Raw genomic sequence first — 19,246 nt, forward strand, 5'->3', positions numbered from 1 at the left:
AAACCCATTATTGAGGTCTGGACCGAAGGGAGAAGAAAAGAGAAAAGTAACTAGAATCTGAGACGTCACTGGTGAGTCACTTAATGTAAATGTTTACTCTGCCTCTAATCAGTACTGTAGTCAATGTATGATCTCCAGCGAGATGATGGGTGGTATCATTTTTTCTTTTCGTGAAACAGCATCTCCCAGCATATCCTTACCATTGTTCGGGCCATGCTGGGAGCTGTAGTTTTACGCTGTACAAACCTATAGGGCAGGTGTTGCACTACATTAAGCTGTATTTGTTCTGGTGTTGTATATATGTACTAAACTTGGTTCTGGGGCTGTATATATGTACTGACCTTTGTTCTGGTGCTGTATTTATGTACTGAGGTTGGTTCTGGTGTTGTATATATGTATTGAGCTTGGCTCTCGTTCCGTACATATGTATGAGCTTGGTTCTAGTGCTGTATATATGAATGAGCTTGGTTCTAGTGCTGTATATATGTATGAGCTTGGTTTTGGTGCGGTATATATGTACTGAGCTTGGTTCTAGTGCTGCATATATGTATGAGCTTGGTTCTAGTGCTGCATATATGTATGAGCTTGGTTCTAGTGCTGTATATATGTATGAGCTTGGTTCTGGTGTTGTATTTATGTACTGAGCTTCGTTCTGGTGCTGTATTTATGCACTGAGCTTTGTTGTGGTACTGTATATATGTATTGAGCTTGGTTCTGGTGCTTTATATATGTCAGAGCTTGGTTCTAGTGCTGTATTTATGTATTGAACTTGGTTGTGGTACTGTATATATGTACTGATCTTGGTTCTGGTATTGTATATATTTAAGAGCTTGGTTCTGGAGGTGTAATTACAGTGAAGGAAATAAGTATTTGATCCCTTGCTGATTTGCCCACTGTCAAAGACATGAACAGTCTAGAATTTTTAGGCTAGGTTAATTTTACCAGTGAGAGATAGATTATATAAAAAAAACAACAGAAAATCAGCCGTGTAGTTTTCGGCTGAGCTCTCACCTTCCTCAGGATCAAGGATACCCCACGAGGTGAGATTTTGCATGGAGCCCCAGATCGATGTCGATTGACAGTCATTTTGTATGTCTTCCATTTTCTTACTATTGCACCAACAGTTGTCTCCTTCTCACCCAGCGTCTTACTTATGGTTTTGTAGCCCATTCCAGCCTTGTGCAGGTCTATGATCTTGTCCCTGACATCCTTAGAAAGCTCTTTGGTCTTGCCCATGTTGTAGAGGTTAGAGTCAGACTGATTAATTGAGTCTGTGGACAGGAGTCTTTTATACAGGTGACCATTTAAGACAGCTGTCTTTAATGCAGGCACCAAGTTGATTTGGAGCGTGTAACTCGTCTGGAGGAGTCTGAACTCTTAATGGTTGGTAGGGGATCAAATACTTATTTCTCTGTGCACAATGCAAATAAATATATATAATTTTGACTATGTGATTTTCTGTTTTTTTTAATATAATCTATCTCTCACTGGTAAAATTAACGTAGCCTAAAAATTCTAGACTGTTCATGTCTTTGACAGTGGGCAAACTTACAAAATCAGCAAGAGATCAAATACTTATTTCCTTCACTGTATATAGGATATATTTATAATAACAAATTTGCAGGGCAGATGGAATTGTTTTCAATTCATAATATATTTAATGGGAACCTGTCCGGTAGTTTTAACCCCTTGAACTGCCACCATGCGGTAATACAAGACCTGTCAATATTTCCAAATGTATGTTTTTTTTCAGATGCAGCAAAATCTATAAAATCAACTTTTAAAACGGTGCACTCTATATGCTAATTACTCATTAAAGGGTCATGGGGCAGTGCCGCTATCCTGAAGAGTCAAGTAGTCCTGCCTCCAAACCCACCTTTCCATGTCTGATTGCCCCCCCTGGCTGATGCAACTTTCTCGGATGCGCCATTGCCTTGCACTACTTGGGGCCTGTGTGGCACTATATACAAGGGGGGCTGTGTTGCACTATACACAAGAGGTAGCTGTGTGTCACTATGCATATGGGGGAGCTGTGTGGCACTATATACAAGGGGCTGTGTGGCACTACTAAGGGGAGGCTGTGTGGCACTATTTACTAGGGGAAGGTCTGTGGCTCTATCTACAGGGGGCTGTGTGTGGCGCAATTTGCAGGGGTCTGTGTGTGGCACTATCTACTAAGGGGTGCTGTGGGGCACTATTTACTAAGGGGGGGGCTGTGTGGCACTATTTACAAGGGAGGGGGCTGTGTGGCACTATATACAGGGGAAGCTGTATGGTGCTATATACAGGAGGGCTTCATGGCGATATCTACAGGGGAGGCTGTATGGCACTATCTACAAGGGGGAGGTTGGGGTGTTATCTACAAGTAGGGTGTGACACTGTCTACAGGCGGGGCTGTATAGCACTGTCTACAGAGTCACTGTATGACACAATCTACAGGGGGTACTATCTATAGGGGGGCAGCGTATGGTACCTGAGGGGGCCCCAGTCAATAGTTTGCTATGGGGCCGAGTCTTTCCTAGTTATGCCCCTGGCAGACAGTATCAAACATGATGGGCTTAGATATAGGGCCCAGCTTGCTGACATTGAGGCTCCAGCGCTTGACCCAGGAAAGGTAAGAATAATAATTATTTTGCTTTTTTATGTGTTACAAATTATTTTTGTGTGTTTGTATTTTTTTAAACTTTATTACTACCGCCTTAGTAGCCATAGCTTCTGGCTGATTGACAATGTCCATTACTAAGGTGGGCTTAGTGCTAGACAGGAAGAGGCTAACACTAACCCCCATTATTACCGCTATACCCACCGCCACCAGGGGTACCGGGAAGAGCCAGGTACGATCTAGTACCCGACCATCTGTAGGTTGGGAAAGTCCAAAACAGTGGCCTTTCCCACCCTGGTAATGCTAGCCTGCTGCTGCTGTAATGTATCTGGCTGGTTATAAAAATGAGGGAACCCCACATGGTTCTTTCCAATTATTATTATTATTTTTTATAAATGACATGGGGTTCCCCCTATTTTTCATAACCAGCCAGATACAACACAGCAGTAGCAGGCTAGCATTAACAGGGATGGGAAGGGCCTCTGTTTTTGGCCTTTCCTAGCCTAATAATACCGGCCTGTGGCCGCCCCAGTGCCTGGCCATCACTACAGATGGACGGGTACTGGATCGTACCCTAAGGTAGGCTTAGATACAGGATCCAGCAGACAGTAATCTTATACAGTATAAGATTACTGTCTGCTGGGGCCCTGTATCTAAGCCTACCACATGGTAGGCTTAAAAAGGGTTGTCCAGTCCGTAAACATTGATGGCCTATCCTCAGGATAGGTCAACAATATCTGATGGGTCAAGGTCCGACTCCCGGGACCCCCGCCAATCAGCTGTTTTGAAGGGGGTGCAGCGTTCTTATGAGCGCTGCTTCCCCTTCATTTCCCTTACTAGTTCACACTGTGAATTGTTGACACGTCCGTGTCGGCGATTCACAGTGTGAGAAAGTGACCGGAATGAGGGCTGCACCGCCTTCAAAACAGTTGATTGCTGGGGGTCCCGGGAGTCGGACCCCGACCCATCAGCTTTAGCAGACAGTAATATTAGTCTTTGACCACAGTGGAGGTCCTCACTTCATCCAGGATCGGCATGTTGTGCGCAGCGCATAGTGTCATGACTGGAAAAGAAAGAGGGGGTGAGTACTGTCAGTTACTATAGTAACAGGGGCCCGTGTAGTTTATTACATAGGCCCCAGTTACTATAGTAACTTTTCATTAACGTGGTGTGGGGGGCCGTGGCCCCCCTGGCTTCGGGGGCCCAGTTGCAAATTGTGACCGCTGCGACCCCTATAGTTACACCACTGGGTATTTTAGTTCTGCCTGTGTCTTGTACCCCATCATAAAAGTTGCTTGACATTTAGCTGGTATATACACTCCTCAACATTGAAATTGCATCATCAAGAAGGGCCAGCTGTAAGGTTATGAAAATAGAGGAAGTAGCAGGTGTCGCTAAGATCTGCAAATGATAAAAAATTTCAAGCACCAAGCTCCAATCTGTAGCATGTGGAAGGGGCATAAAATCCAGATTGAAAGCAACGTTTTTTTAGCCACATTAAACCTCAAAAATTGGATCAAGTGGTGTGGGATGATTGTGTGATGTCTCCTGTTCGTCGACGTGCCAGTTATTGCCACTTGTAACAAACTGAGAGGGATAGAATTGTTGAACTGAGAGAACTTGGTTTATCACTCCGGCAGCTTGCCTAGCCGAGATGTCAGCACTGTTCAATGTGGCGTGTCCCGGAGGTCAGTGGAACAACAACAAACGGGAATAAGAGCAAGAGGTGCACGGAGGTGAACCTTTGCATGGAGGGATCGTCTAATTGGAAGAATTGTGCATACTGTAGTGATCCATTCTGTACTACAAGTGAAATTGGAAGTGGCACAAACTAGGCACAACATATTATGCGCTGAAATGGCATATATATGTGGAAAATTTTTAATTTTCACTCTGCACCATCCAAAGTGCATTCAATTCTGGAAAACACCTGCAGTGGTTAACATGCTCACAACACCCCTTGATAAATTCCTTGTGGAGTGTAGTTTCCTAAACGGGGTAACTTTTTTGAGTATTCCACTGTACTGATACCTCAGAGACTCTGCAAATGTGACATGGCGTCTATGCTCCAAATGCCAAATGGTGCTATTCTTCTGAGCCTTGCCTTGTGTCCAAACAGCAGTTCATGACCACAAACATATGTGTCCTTCCTTACCACTCCTCTTTTTCAATATATCCTGTGATGTGTGGCATAAGATGACCAGCTTTGAAAAAAAAAACGCCATGATTTTGTGATACCCTGTGTAACGTCCACGGTCTCAGACTCCTATCATTCTGCAGACATCTTCCTCCCCAGAGATGCTAGCACATGTCCTGCAGTGACCACTAGGATGCGCGCTCGAGCTCATTCCCGACCTTAATGGGCCAGAGCACACACATGTTTTAGCTTGACTTATTGCTCCCATGATCAACCTGGACTATAAGATGCCCCTTCCTTCATTGCCTGAGCTTTGGTGTGTTAGTCTTTGCAAATGGTCCCTTAGTGTTTTCCAGTTCCCAGTGTTCCTGTTCCTGTGCCGTAGAGAGTTGGAGTCGTGTTGTGTCGTATACTACGCCCGCTGTATGTCACCACGCCTGGTGTCTGCCTGCTGCCAAGGTCCCATCTGAGCCTGCCATCACTACTGTCTGTATTGCCACAGGTACCCTTATTCGAACTATTGACTTTGCCTGTTTGGCCAGCTGCTGTCCCGCTACGGCAGTACGGCCCAGTGGGTCCACACACCCCCACCATGACACACTGTCACGAGATGTCTATGCTATATGTGTCTATGTGTGGCAAACCAGTGGTTGTGATGTGAATTGCAGCCTATCAAGGGTTTTGCTAGCATGTCGCGATATTGTATTAAAATGTTTTTTTGATAAATTATGAGTTCTTAACCAAATGAAAGCAAAGATAAGCATGTACACAGCTGTATGTGGTAGATCCGTGCTCAGGAGAAATTGGCTAAAAAATTTTGGGGTGATTTTCTCCCGAATTCCTTGTGAAAATGAAAGCCTACAGCCAACTTCTAATAAAATCTATAAAACTCCTGTGTTGTTAAATTTCTCACTGCACCCCAAGATAAATTCCTTGAGGGTTGTTGTCACGGTGCGGGGTGTGGACCCACTGGGCCGTACCACGTAGCGGGATGCAAATGGCCAAACAGGTAAAGTACAGAGTCTGTAGTTCAGAGAGGATACCTGAGGCAATGTAGACAGTAGCAAGGCAGGCACGGCTGGGACCAGGCGGCAGGTAGACGTCAGGTGTGGCGTAGGCAGAACAGGCGTGGAACGCAGCACAACTCGGCAACAGCTCAGTACGGCACTAGACCAGGATAGAACGGGAACAGGATACAGGAACAGGAACAGGGAACACTAGGAAGCTGGAAGACACTAGGGGACCATTTAGCACGACAAACTTTGGGTAACAAACAAAGCTCTGGCAAGGAACAAGAGGGCAGAGCCCCTTTTATAGCCCACAGCATTCTGGGATAGATTGCTGATTTCCCACAATTATGTGCGCACTGGCCCTTTAAGGGCGTGCACGTGCGGGCGCGCGCGCCATCTGGAGACAGTCTCGATATCCGGAAGGGAGTGCCGGCGCCTCACATGAGGACGATGCTGCAAGCAAGTCGGATGTCCGTAGCCATGGCCGTTGAGGGGTAAGTCAGAACGACGGGCTGTGGCTATAGACGTTACAGTTGTAGTTTCCAAAATTAGATATTTTTCAGGTTGTTGGTTATATTTCGGACCCTGAAGGGCTCTTCAAACTGTTGCCTGGAAAACATCCTAATAAAAAGAAGGCCCCCATGCACAAGGTCTTCCTTCGTTTCTGAGTTCTATGTTTAAGTCAAGTAGCAAACTAAGGCCACATATGTGATATTTCTGAAAACTGCAGAATCAGGGTAATACATATTGAGTCGTGTTTCTCTGTTAACACAGGGCGGATACACTATGTAATAGGACACAGCGTATCCGGCCAGGAACCCGTAGAGAATTCTGGCTGAAAAACCTCACCAAATTGTTTTTTTGTGCGGAATGTCCCCTGCAGAAAACAGCGGTTAAAAAAAATAAAAAGAGAAGCTTATACTTACTCCAGTCACCATAGTCATGGTGACGCGTCCCTCTGTTGTTCGTGCAGCCCGGCCTCCTGTGCTGACATTTCATCCCATGTGACCTCTACAGCCTGTGATTGGCTGCAGCGGCCACATGGGATGAAACGTCATCCCAGGAGGCCAGGCTGCAGGGACAACAGACGGATGCGTCACCATGACTACAGAGACCAGGGTAAGTATATGTTTTTCATTCTGAGTTGCGATTTTGCACCGGCTTTTCCGCCCGCAAAAATCACAACACATGGCTCTTTGTTGGTGGTTTTACCTCCCCATTGAACTCAATAGGGAAAACCCGCAATAGAAGAGCAGCGATTCCGCAGCATAAATTTACATGCTGCAGATTAAAAAAACACACCGCAGGTCAATTTATGAACGGTTTTTCGGCTGATTTTTTATGCAGCATGTGGATCTCATCCCCTCTGCTGCTACTGTATTTATTTTTTAAATCCATTGTGGAAAAGCCACAGTGTTTACTAACCTTAAAATTACAAATCTACAACAAAAAAAAGTTACATTGGTAAATCTCACCTCCAATTTGCTTTAATTACTGTGACAGATCTGAAGGAATAACAAACCTACTAAATGCTATTTTGAATACTTTGAAGGGTGCCGTTTTTTAAATGGTGTGATTTATGAGGGGTTTCTAATATATAGGCCCCTCAAAGTTCCTTCATAGCTGAATTGGTACCTAAAAATATGTCTTGCAAATGATTTTTAAAATTTGAAAACATACTAGTAAATTTATAAACCTTATAAAGTCCTAAAATATAATATAACATTAAAAACATTATGATGCTTACATAAAGAAGACATATGGTCATCATGCATTTTAGAAGCAGATGATTTAAAATTTAGGAAAATTCTAATATTTCAAAATGTTATTTACATTTCTATTTTTTTTTGTATAAATAAAGAGTAAACATCTCATCCAAAGTTTACCATTAACATAAAGTACAATGTGTCATAAGAAAACAATCAAGGAGCCAATGAAAAAAATTGCAAAGATTTTACCACATAAAGTGACAGATCATATTTCAAAAATTGGGCTGCGTCCTGAAGTCCAAAATAGGCTGCATCCTTAAGGGGTTAAAGACCCAGGGCTAGGGACCTCAGTAAGACTGACACAACTTGGTATAAAAAATGGCAATCAAGTCTATAGCCCATAAATACCGGATTAATATTTCTTGAATGATAGAGCTACATTCTGCATTTAATAGCAGCAGAATGCCATGACATCAATAGCCTCAACAAGCATTTTTTGTTTATTGCCAACAGACCTGCATATGCTTTAACACTACCCCATGGCATACATATGTAGTAGATGTAACAGCCAACGATACACTTAGAATTATAAGCCACTATGCCCCATAAATTGCCCATCATTGTGACCTCAGTGCTAGTTACAGTGATCCCAAAAGTGCCAACCACAGTGCCCCATAAGTGCCTGCTCCAGTTTCCCAGCAGTGTCAGCATTGTTTTCTGAATTTAATATGGTGGTAAAAAAGCCTTACTGCTTGAATTGGATAGTACAGATCCATCAAGTTTGGTAACATACAAACCAAATCTTCAGGGGTTTAACTAAAGGGGTACAGAGGTTGAGCCGCTCTACCGCTTTAAAAAAAACAGCAGTACTGTTTATGGCATGACATAGTTGGGGGGACCCTTTTGCATCAGAGCCTTGACATTTCAAGTACGCCTCTGCATACTTGTACATTTGGCGTTAGGCATTTGTCCATGCTACATAACATCTAAATAGCTATATACCTACTAAGAAAAAGTAGCATGAGTGTCATAGTTTACAAAAAATATTCATCTCTCCATCATAAAGTATTAGCAAACATAATTCTCATGTGTAATAACAGTTTTAATATTTATCACCATTAAAAGAATTGCTTTAACGCTTATTACATTTTCTACATTTCTGAAATATTTATTAACAAGGCAATATGAGCAAGTTCATCCTTGTGTTTTGTCATATTTTATGGATTGCCTTGCAGCTACTTGTTTGTGCCTTTTGAAATTGTGATCCTTTATCATCTTGTCATCTAAGTGATTCTAGGTTGAGATTAATGGAATATAAAAATGTCACATCAGTTGTGTCTGATTTGAAAAGGAAAAAAATTCTATAATTTTCATTTTGTTGAAAGTGTACTTCTCTCTACTTTTTTAATAGTTTACATTTTAGAAGATAGCTATTAAATTCTCTGCTACTGGTATGATATTTTAATACTGTTGAGGAAACAGAAAATTCCATATAAGACTGTATTTACACTTGCATCTGTTACGACGTATATTTTGCAAAATTGTTACAAAATCTTTTAACCTAATAAATTCTGCTTAAGTTTCACTCCAATCCCCAAATCCCATCAGTATATAAAGTGAATTTGATAATGTGACATCATCATCATATTACTGGGGCAGAATAGGTCCAAAATTTTAAACTGATTCATTTCTGAAAATTCAGCAAAAAAATGGTACATAATCAGTTAAATAACAGAATTGTATAATCATTGTTAAATGCAAATTTCTAATGTAGCTTATTTAATTTCCTCACCATTTTCAAGTTATCTGTCGAGCTTTATGGAAACATTTGTTTGGATATAAATATCATAGCTAACAGTTTGCTACAGTTGTATTCAGCCTATCCAGTCCTCTGTGAGTTACAAGGGATTTCTCACGATTAACATATATCAGATATCCAGGATAGGTATTGGAGATCGGCTTGCTTGGCTACTACTCCATTCAATTCCTCTGGTGATGGGAGACCCATGTTCTAGTGACTGGTGGGGGCACTAACAGTCAGACATCAATCCAACATTTACCAAGGTCCGCAGGTAAGCCTGCTGCCTCAGGCAAAGCCACCTTACTAAAAAGGGGGAGGGGTGCCGGCATTTTGTTGCACTTATGTTTTAACCCAGAGAAGAGCCAGGGACAGGCTGGTCGTGGGGCATTGCGGGGGGACGGGGGGGGGGCAAGGCAGCAGTAATTTAGTAGACGTTCAGCACGATCAGTGCACGTCTGCTAGAACACTCCTCCTCTCTGAACCATCGCACACCGCCAGAGAGGAGCAGGTCAGCAGGAGGAGCAGAGCTGCCTGTGATTTGTAATGTAAGGCTGACAGAGCGCCGCTTACTGCGCTCAGACTCCTGACCCCACTAATTTAAAAGTGATCGGCCGACTGTAGGGGGGGGCGGGTTTATACTGCAAGAAGAGTCTGAGCATCTTGCTGACAGCAGGGGGGTCTATGGGGGGTAATTTCCCCCCTATAGCGCTCTCAGCAGTCAGTTAGATGCTCAGACACCCCCCTTGCAATATAGTAACTACTGAGGGCTCTATGGGGTGTTTATTCTCCCCCACAGAGCCTTCTGCTGTCAGCAAAATGCTCAGACCCCCCCCCCCCTTTCAGGATAATTCCCCCCAGCGTCAGACGATCACTTTTAAATTAGTGGGAGCAAGAGGCTGAGCACAGTATAATTCTTTCCTATGGAGCCCTCAGCAGTCAGATGCTCAGACCCCCCCCCCCCCCTTGCAGTATAATTTCCCCCATAGCGCTCTCAGTAGTTATACTGCAAAGGGCGGTGTCTGATTGCTTCAACTGTAACTAAACTTTTAAAAAACTTCTGAGATGTCAGTGTGACCTGTCAGAAGTTTGATTGATGGGGGCCCGAGCACTGAGACCCCCACTGATCGCTTAAATGAAGCGGCAGAAGCACTCGAGAGAGCGCTGTGCCGCTTAGTTTCTGATTGGCTTTCCTGAGAGTAGTGTATGAGCTCATAGACATTCTATTGAGCCCGTACACCGCTCTGAGAAAAGCTGATCAGAAATGAAGTGGCACAGTGCTCAGTCTCAGTTCTTAGACCCCGCTGACCAAAACTTCTGACATGTCACTATGACATCGCAGAAGTTTTTTAGAAGTTTAGTTTAATATCTATTAATATTTATGGCGCATCTCTAGGTCCTGTGTGCCACAATAGAAATTAGAGTTTATTAACGTCTAGTTTCAATTGCGGCACAGGGGAGAAGAAAAATGTCAGAAGACTACTGTAGGTGAGTATACGTTTTTTTACATTTTCATATTGCTAATTTTTGTTTTGCAGGTTCCGCTGGACCGTTTGGACTACGTCAAAGATTCGTTGGACTACTGCAATGATTTACACCTAAAAAGAGTGTTGTTTGGGGAAGTTTTTATTTCAGGAAAGAAAAACTTCTTATGTCTCTGTTTGTAATGGCAGTTTTCTGTTTGACGATGTCGATTACTAAGGCAGGGCTTAGCGTTAGTCAGTAAAAAGGCTAGCACTAACCCCCATTATAACCCCGGTACCCACTGCCACCAAGGATACCGGGAAGATCCGGGTACGATCCAGTACCTGACTATCTTTAACGATGGTCGGGCACTGGCGCGGCCGCAGGCTGGTATTATCAGGCTGGGAATGGACAAAAACAGTGGGCCTTCCCACCCTGGTAATGCTAGCCTTCGTCTGATTTTTTTGTATCTGGCTGAATATGAAAAATAGGGGGGACCCCACATCATTTAAAAAAAAAAAAAAAAAAAGTAATTGAAAATAGAAATGTTTTTTATATCCAGCCAGATACAACACAGCAGCAGCCTAGCAGGGTGGGCGGGGCCACGTTTTTTTTCTTCCCAGCCTGATAACACCAGTCTGCGGCTGCCCTAGTACCCGACCATCACTTCAGGTGGTCGGGTACTTTATCGTATCGTACACGTCCCGGTACCCATGGTGTTGATGGGTAATAATGGGGGGCCAGTGCTAGCCTTTTTACTGGCCAACACTAAGCCCTAGCCTTAGTAATCGAATGATGTCAATCAGACAGCGGCCATTACAAAGGTGCTAATAAAGTATTAAAAAAACACAAAGGCATAGGAAAATATTGAAATAAAAACTCCCTCATGCAACCCTCTTTCACCATTTTATTTAAAAAAACAAAACTATAGATCATCTAAGTAGTCCAATGAATCTAAGACTTCGTCCAAATAGTCCATCGGAACCTACCAAAAAAAAGTTAGCAGTGTGAATTTTTTTACATAGTTTCAATTTTTGTGTTTCAATTTACAAGCCTAGTGTGAATGATCCACTAGATGTTGGCTACTTGGATTTCTTATGATTTTTTTGCAGATGGGGAGGCGCCATTTTAATTTTTGCCTCAGGCAGCAGAAAAGCTAGAATCGGCCCAGCATTTACCCCCTATTGGCGGGTCTCTTCTGTTTGCTTCAATATATCAGTGGAGTCCATGCTGTTTAGCTCAAAGAGTATTGTCTAGACCAGGGGTTTCAAACTTGGCCGGGTAAGTGGGCCACATTAAAAAAAATGTGAATTTGACGGGCCGCATTACATATTACAAAATTATTGTTAATCAATTCGTTATTTGAACTACTATAATAATACTACATTACTATAAAAATACTATAGTACTATAATAATAATATTACATTACTATAATAATACCGCTAGGTTTAAACTTAACGGAAATTTGCGAGTTTTCGCCACGTGCTTATTTTAACAATCCAGTTTTCCAGTTTAAGTGTCGCTAAATGCAGTCTGGCGGCTCAGTTGGCAGCATTACGAATGTCAAGATTGGGCAGCCCCTTTATAGATAGTGCCACAGGGCCCTCTGTAGATAATGCCACAGTGCCCTCTGTAGATACTGCCACACACCCACCCGTAGATAATGCCACAGGGTCCTCTGCAGATACTGCCACACATCCACCCATAGATAATGCTACAGTGCCCTCTGTAGATAATGCCACAGTGCCCTCTGTAGATAATGCCACAGTGCCCTCTGTAGATAATGCCACCCCCAGATAATGCCACAGTGCCCTCTTTAGATACTGCTACACACCCACTCTTAGATGATGCCACAGTGCCCTCTGTAGATGCCACCCCCCGTAGGAAATGCCACAGTGCCCGCTGTAGATACTGCCACAGTGCCCTCTGTAAATAATGCCACACACACCCCTTCTAGATAGACACACACACACACACACACACAGTAGATAGCTCCCTCTAGGAGTGGAATCCCCAGCCAGAGCATTGCCGACAGAGACAGTGATGTCAGGGGATCCTCCTGGACCAGAATGTGATGTCAGGGGCAACCTCAGAGCGTCCAAGAGCAGAGCACTACTATATGCTCTGCTCTGGGGAAGCCCCTGACATCAGTGTCCATATATGGACAGTGATGTCAGGGGCTTTCACAGAGTCCCGGAGCAAAGCCTATACTAGCGGCTCTGTGTCCCGCGGGCCGCAGATGACAGTCTCAGGGGCCGCATACGATCCGCTGGCCTCGTGATTGAGACCCCTGGTCTTGACTGTTTGCAACTATATCAGTTGAGAGCAGGATGAGGTCTGTACTGGTTTTTAACCTTTGCATGTAAACAAGAATGTTTACATTCACTGATAGCAAACCAAGAACTAGAAAATAGCAAAGAATTGAAACACAACGGAAACTGTTAAAAAGTTGCACAACTTATCATAATATAAGGATTAAAGGGGTTGTCTAGGCTGGGGGCGGTATTTCATACTGATGACCTAGCAACCCGGATCCTGCACCAATCAACTGTTCCGGCTGCCTCTGGGCACTCGAAGTTATACAATGGTCGGTGCTCCATACACTGCATAGCAGCCTTGCTGGGTTACTGCAACTCCACTCCTATTCACTTAAAGTGATTATCCACAGAACAAAAATGTTCTCTTAAACACTTATTCATTACATAATAAAACACTTTGTAATATACTTTATATTTCATATTTTAAACATACAGTCTGTCGGCACTGCGGTCACGTGAACCGTTCTCTCTGTAGTTTTCCTGTTTGTGATGATGCGCCGACACTGCTACACGTGACATTGAAGTTCTTCCTCATTCACTTGATGTCGGTGCATTATTCACCATGTGACCTAAAGGGGCTGTACCTCAGTAGATAACCCAGCACTATCGTCAACTCTCTGCCCTGGGATTCTTGATTGAGGAGACATGACCACAGCGTAATGTAACCGGCAGTCTAATCACTCCGGCCAGGGATTCCGGTACCTGAGAAGCCGCTGACGACACTGTCCATATATGTATTCTGACGTGAGTGGCTTCTCCCGCAGCGAAATCCATGGCCAGAGCATCGTCAAAGCTCTGCCCCCGGATTCCGCTGCTTGAGGAGACATGACCGCAATGTAAAGTACCCAGCGATTGAGTCGACCGCCCCAAGGGCAGTGGGCATCAGCACTAGCCAGGATTCGCTGGTGTTGGTGAGAACTTTTACCTCAGACATCTTCTCTTTCTTCAGTAGAAGTAAAGGTCTGAAAGCAATGTGGCACATTGACAAAAGAAAGGGCAGAGGAATACAGGAGGAATGGCAGAGAGATTTCTTGGGGGCGGAGTTAACTTTGCTGAGAGTAATGAAAAGGCTCATGGGACATGGAGGATAAGAACTGAAGAATAACTTGATGTCCCGCCTAGAACCAGGAGGTAATACAGCGTGTAAGCTGAGATATCGGTCTAATGGTAGGAACTTTTTGCTGAAACTAATATAAATACAGTCTAGATAAATTTTATAGGTGCTTGGTACATTTATTTGGATTACCCCTTTAAAAGGTAACAGAGCTGCAGTACTGCAGAACGGCCTCTAAACTGTGAACAGAGTTATCTGCTTCTGGCACCGACCACTGCATAACTTTCGGTCCCCGGAGGCAGCCGATACAACTGATTTGTGCGGGGTCCATGTGTCGGACCCCCACCGATCATATACTGATGACCTATCCTGTGGATAGGCCATCAGTATGAAAAACTGCCCCCCCCCCCCCCCGCCTGGACAACCCCTTTAAGTTTTATTTACTTAAATATAAGAAACACTTTATGACACTCACAGTCTCGATGCAAATTTTGGTGCAATATTTTGAGCAAAAAACATAATTGGATCCAAAAGGAAGGAAAGCTATTAAGAAAAGAATGATTCATGTCCTTTCTTTTGGGTAAACTCCTGTGTTTGGCTATAAAAAAAATACAGCTAAAAACTGCACCTAAAACGACATCAAAACTGCATGTGTGATCCTGGCCTTAATATTACAGTATGTCAGAAAAAGCTATTTATATTTATGCCATCTTTATATGACTACTGTTACATTGTCATTTATTTTGTGTGTGGCAATGGGTGGCATTAGCAAAATAAAAATAACAAACAATGAAAAACCTTTTTGCTTATTCATTTTAAGTATAGTTAGCTCTATCTGTTTAATGTACATGACGCTTTCCTTTCCTTTTCCCTGTGAATCATTAATTTATAACTTTGGAATTGGTGCAATTTATTACCCATGTGCTGACAAAGAATCAATGAAACAAAGCAGGTCAGCTATAATCCTCGACTGCATGATATATACTGTACATGGTTTAATGAATTATGATGCAAGAGATGAGTTTGAAGTTATAACTCATTATACAACATTAATCTAAAGTGCAATGTGGGGAAGCAGTTGTTACTAGTTCAGCTTTTTGTGTTACAACTTAGCTTTTTTTGTCTTTTTTTTAAAGTTAGAAACATAAATCAAATAACTACACATTAATATTTAAAAATATTTTTAGCTCTTCAGTTATGACTCGGGTTGTTCATTGTAAAATGCTATCAGGACGGAATTCAAATGCTTTTATTGCCTACATATGGTTTCAATATCGAGAGTAGTAAAATAAAAATTAGCCCCTAAAGTTTTTAATATAACCCGTCTGTCATATATTTTTAATTCTTACTCACCCACTGATGAGAACTCCACGGAAGTAACTAAATAAAAAGAACAATATGTATTCCCTTATGTCCTCCAGCAGCACAATAATGGGGTATCTCTGCCCCTGTGAACTAGTAGGACAGATGGATTTTTAAATTTAATCAAACAAAATGACTAGAGTCTCCTCCCTACATAAGGACATCTAGCCCCTCCCACGCTTGTAGCGTGAAACGGTCGTTGGCATCCTCCACATTATTACAGACCGAGATCAACTTCAATAAACCTTTAATTGCCACTGTGGTGAGTGCCTGGTACTTTCTACTTTCTACAAATTTTGCTTTGCACTGTGTTACTGTTTTCACCTGTAAGGCTATGTTCACACGCTTAACAAAAAATTGCTGTAAATACGGAGCTGATTCAAGGGAAAACAGCCCCTGATTTTCCGCCATGTTTTAAGCAACTAGCGTATTTGCAGCGTTTTTTTACGGCCGTTTTTGGAGTTGTTTTTCTATGGAGTCAATGAAAAACGGCTCCATAATTAGCTCAAGAAGTGACATTCACTTCTTTTTACGAGGCGTTTTTTTACGTAAAAAACGCCCCTTCGGAACAGAACGCCGTTTTTCATATCGAAATCACTTGGCAGATGTTTGGAGGCGTTCAGCCCCCACATTTTTATCTGTTTTTCGGGCCGTTTACAGCCAGAAAAATGGCTGAAAATTGGCCGTGTGAATATACCCTTATGCTGAACTACCTAGATTCCTGGGAGGTGTACAAAAGGTGTTGTAGCCCTATACAATCTGGAGACTTCTGCTGCAGCCTGCTATTGAGGTTTTAGTTGTTTGTTACATAGTTTGTACGGTTGAAATAAGATACATGTCCATCAAGTTCAACCAAGGGATGGGAAAAGGGAAGGTAGAAATTTCTACACATAGGAGCGAATATTTTTTTGTTCTAGGAAATTATCTAAGCCTTTTTTTAAAGCCATCTTCTGTCCCTGCTGTGACCAGCTCCTGCAGTGACTATTCCATAGATTTACAGTTCTCACAGCAAAGAAGGCCTGTCGCCTCTGCAGGTTGAACCTTTTTTTCTCCAGACGGAGGAAGTGCCCCCTTGTTTTTTGAGGGGGTTTTACATGGAACAGGATTTCACCATACTTTTTGTATGTGCCATTAATATATTTATATAAGTTAATCATGTCCCCCCTTAGTCATCTTTTTTCAAGGCTAAATAGGTTTAGTTCTTTTAATCTTTCCTCATAACTTAGATTCTCTATGCCCCTTATTAGCTTTGTTGCTCTTCTTTGTATTTTTTCCAACTCCAGGGCATCCTTTCTATGAACTGGAGCCCAGAACTGAACTGCATATTCTAGATGAGGCCTTACTAATGCTTTGTAAAGTGGTAATATTAGACCCCTGTCCCGTGAGTCCATGCTTCTTTTAATACACGACAATATCTTGCTGGCCCTTGAAGCAGCTGATTGACATTGCATGCTGTTATGTAGTTTATGATCTACAAGTACACCCAGATCCTTCTCAACACGTGAATCCCCCAGTGTAGCTGCCCCTAGGACATATGATGCATGCAGGTTGTTCGTACCCAGGTGCATAACTTAGATACATGTATCTACAATAAACTTAATTTGCCAAGTGGACGCCCAAACACTCAGTTTGTTTAAATCCGCTTGCAATTCACGAACATCTTCCATAGTCTGAACTATATTACATAGCTTGGTGTCATCTGCAAAAATAGAAATAGTGCTATTAATCCCATGCTCTATATCATTTGATAAATAATTTGAATAATAGTGGTCCCAGCACAGAACCCTGTGGTACACCACTTATAACCGGGGACCATTCAGAGTAGGAATCATTTACCACAACTCTCTGGATACGGTCCTTGAGCCAATTCTCAATCCAATTACAAACTATACTTTCTAAACCTATAGTCCTTAATTTACAAATTAGACGTCTATGAGGAACTGTGTCAAATGCCTTTGCAAAGTCCAAAAACACTATATCCACAGCAGCCCCTCTGTCTAGGCTTCTGCTCACCTCTTCATAAAAACAGATCAGGTTGGTTTGACAGCTTCTATCCTTAGTAAAACCATGCTGGCTGTCACTTATAATACTATTTATTGTCACAGAATTCTGTATAGAGTCCCTCAATAGCCCCTTAAACATTTTCCCCACAATAGATGTTAAGCTATTCACAATCCCGACACTTCGGTAACGTTTGTGTGGGACTTACAGCACAGCAAGCGTCATCTCGCTGTAAGCTGTCATTTACAGCGTGATCTCGCGAGATTACGCTTGCTGTGCTGTAAATACCGCACAAACGTTACCAAAGTGTCTGGATTGTGAATAGACATCCCGTCCTGGCTGGACGTGATGTCTATTTACTGTCAAGACACTTCAGTAACAATTATATGGGTGTAAGTGACAGCACACGCTGATTACGTGAATGGAGAGAAGTGTATGACGCTGATTGGTCAGCATCATACACTTCTCTGCACAACGCCCACTTGGTCAAAAGTAGGGCATTAAGAAAGTCATTAGCATAAAGCTAAAAATCTCTCATAACTTGGTGAAAATAGATCGTTTTTCTAAATAAAAAACACCACTGTTACCTACATGACAGTGCCAATCTCATTATGTAAGAGATAGGGCACTTAAAATACCTTTTCCTCCCTCTCAGTCAGCATCCCTTGAGATGTTCAACGTGTGTTCAGCGTTTCTCAGATACGAGTTTTCATGAGAAATAGTGGCGTAACTACCGCTGTAGCAGGCATAGCGGCTGCTACGGGGCCAGCAGCATGAGGTGGCCCGTGCCGCCAGCCAGCACAGTCCCCTCATGCCCGGATGCTCCGCTAGCAGCCTCTATGGCTGCTACAGCGGTAGCGACACCACATTCAATAGTGTCTGCGTCTTTTGGATGCAGATAATATTGAACACTATGACAGAGCCAGTGGCGTAACTACCGCAGTAGCGGTACCCGCTACTACGGGCCCACGCCGCCGAGTCTCCAACAAGTATGGGCCGGGCGACACAGGCCCTCTCATGCCCGTAGGCATCGCTACCACCGGAGGGGGCCCCGGTGCTACCGAGGCCAAATACATGCATTAGCGCTGAATGGCAATGTCTACAGGGGGAGCTATATGTGAGACTATCTACAGAGGTGGGCTATACGTGGAGCACTGTCTATAGGGCAAGCTATATGTAGGGCATCACGGTTGCTCAATGGTTAGCACTATGGCCTTGCAGCTCTGGAGTCAATATGTGGGCACTATCTACAGAGGGCTGTATGTGGGACACTATCTACAGGGGCTTCTATGTAGGGGACTATATACAGAGGCTCGATGGGGGTCACTATCTACAGGGGGCTATGAGGGCACTATCAAGAAAAAAAAACTAGAATCTGAGACGTCACCGGTGAGTCACTTAATATAAATGTTTATTCTGTCTCTAAACAGTAATGTAAACAGTGTATGATCTGCAACGAGATGATGGGTGGTATGATTTTTTTTTGTGAAACAGCATCTCCCTTTTACGCCGTACAAACCTATATGGCAGGGGTTTCACTAAATTCAGCTGTATTGGTTCTGGTGTTGTACATATGTACTGATCTTGGATCTGATACTGTATGTAAGTTCTGAGCTTTGTTCTGGTGCTGTATATACATATGAGATCGGTTTTGGTGCTGCAGTTATGTACTGAGCTTGGTTCTGGGGATGTTTATATTTACTGAGCTTGCTTCTGGGGATGTATACACTACCATTCAAAAGTTTGGGGTCACCCAGACAATTTTGTGTTTTCCATGAAATAAATAAGT

This window comes from Rhinoderma darwinii, chromosome 1 (genome assembly GCF_050947455.1).
Source record: "Rhinoderma darwinii isolate aRhiDar2 chromosome 1, aRhiDar2.hap1, whole genome shotgun sequence".
Classification (NCBI taxonomy): Eukaryota; Metazoa; Chordata; class Amphibia; order Anura; family Rhinodermatidae; genus Rhinoderma; species Rhinoderma darwinii.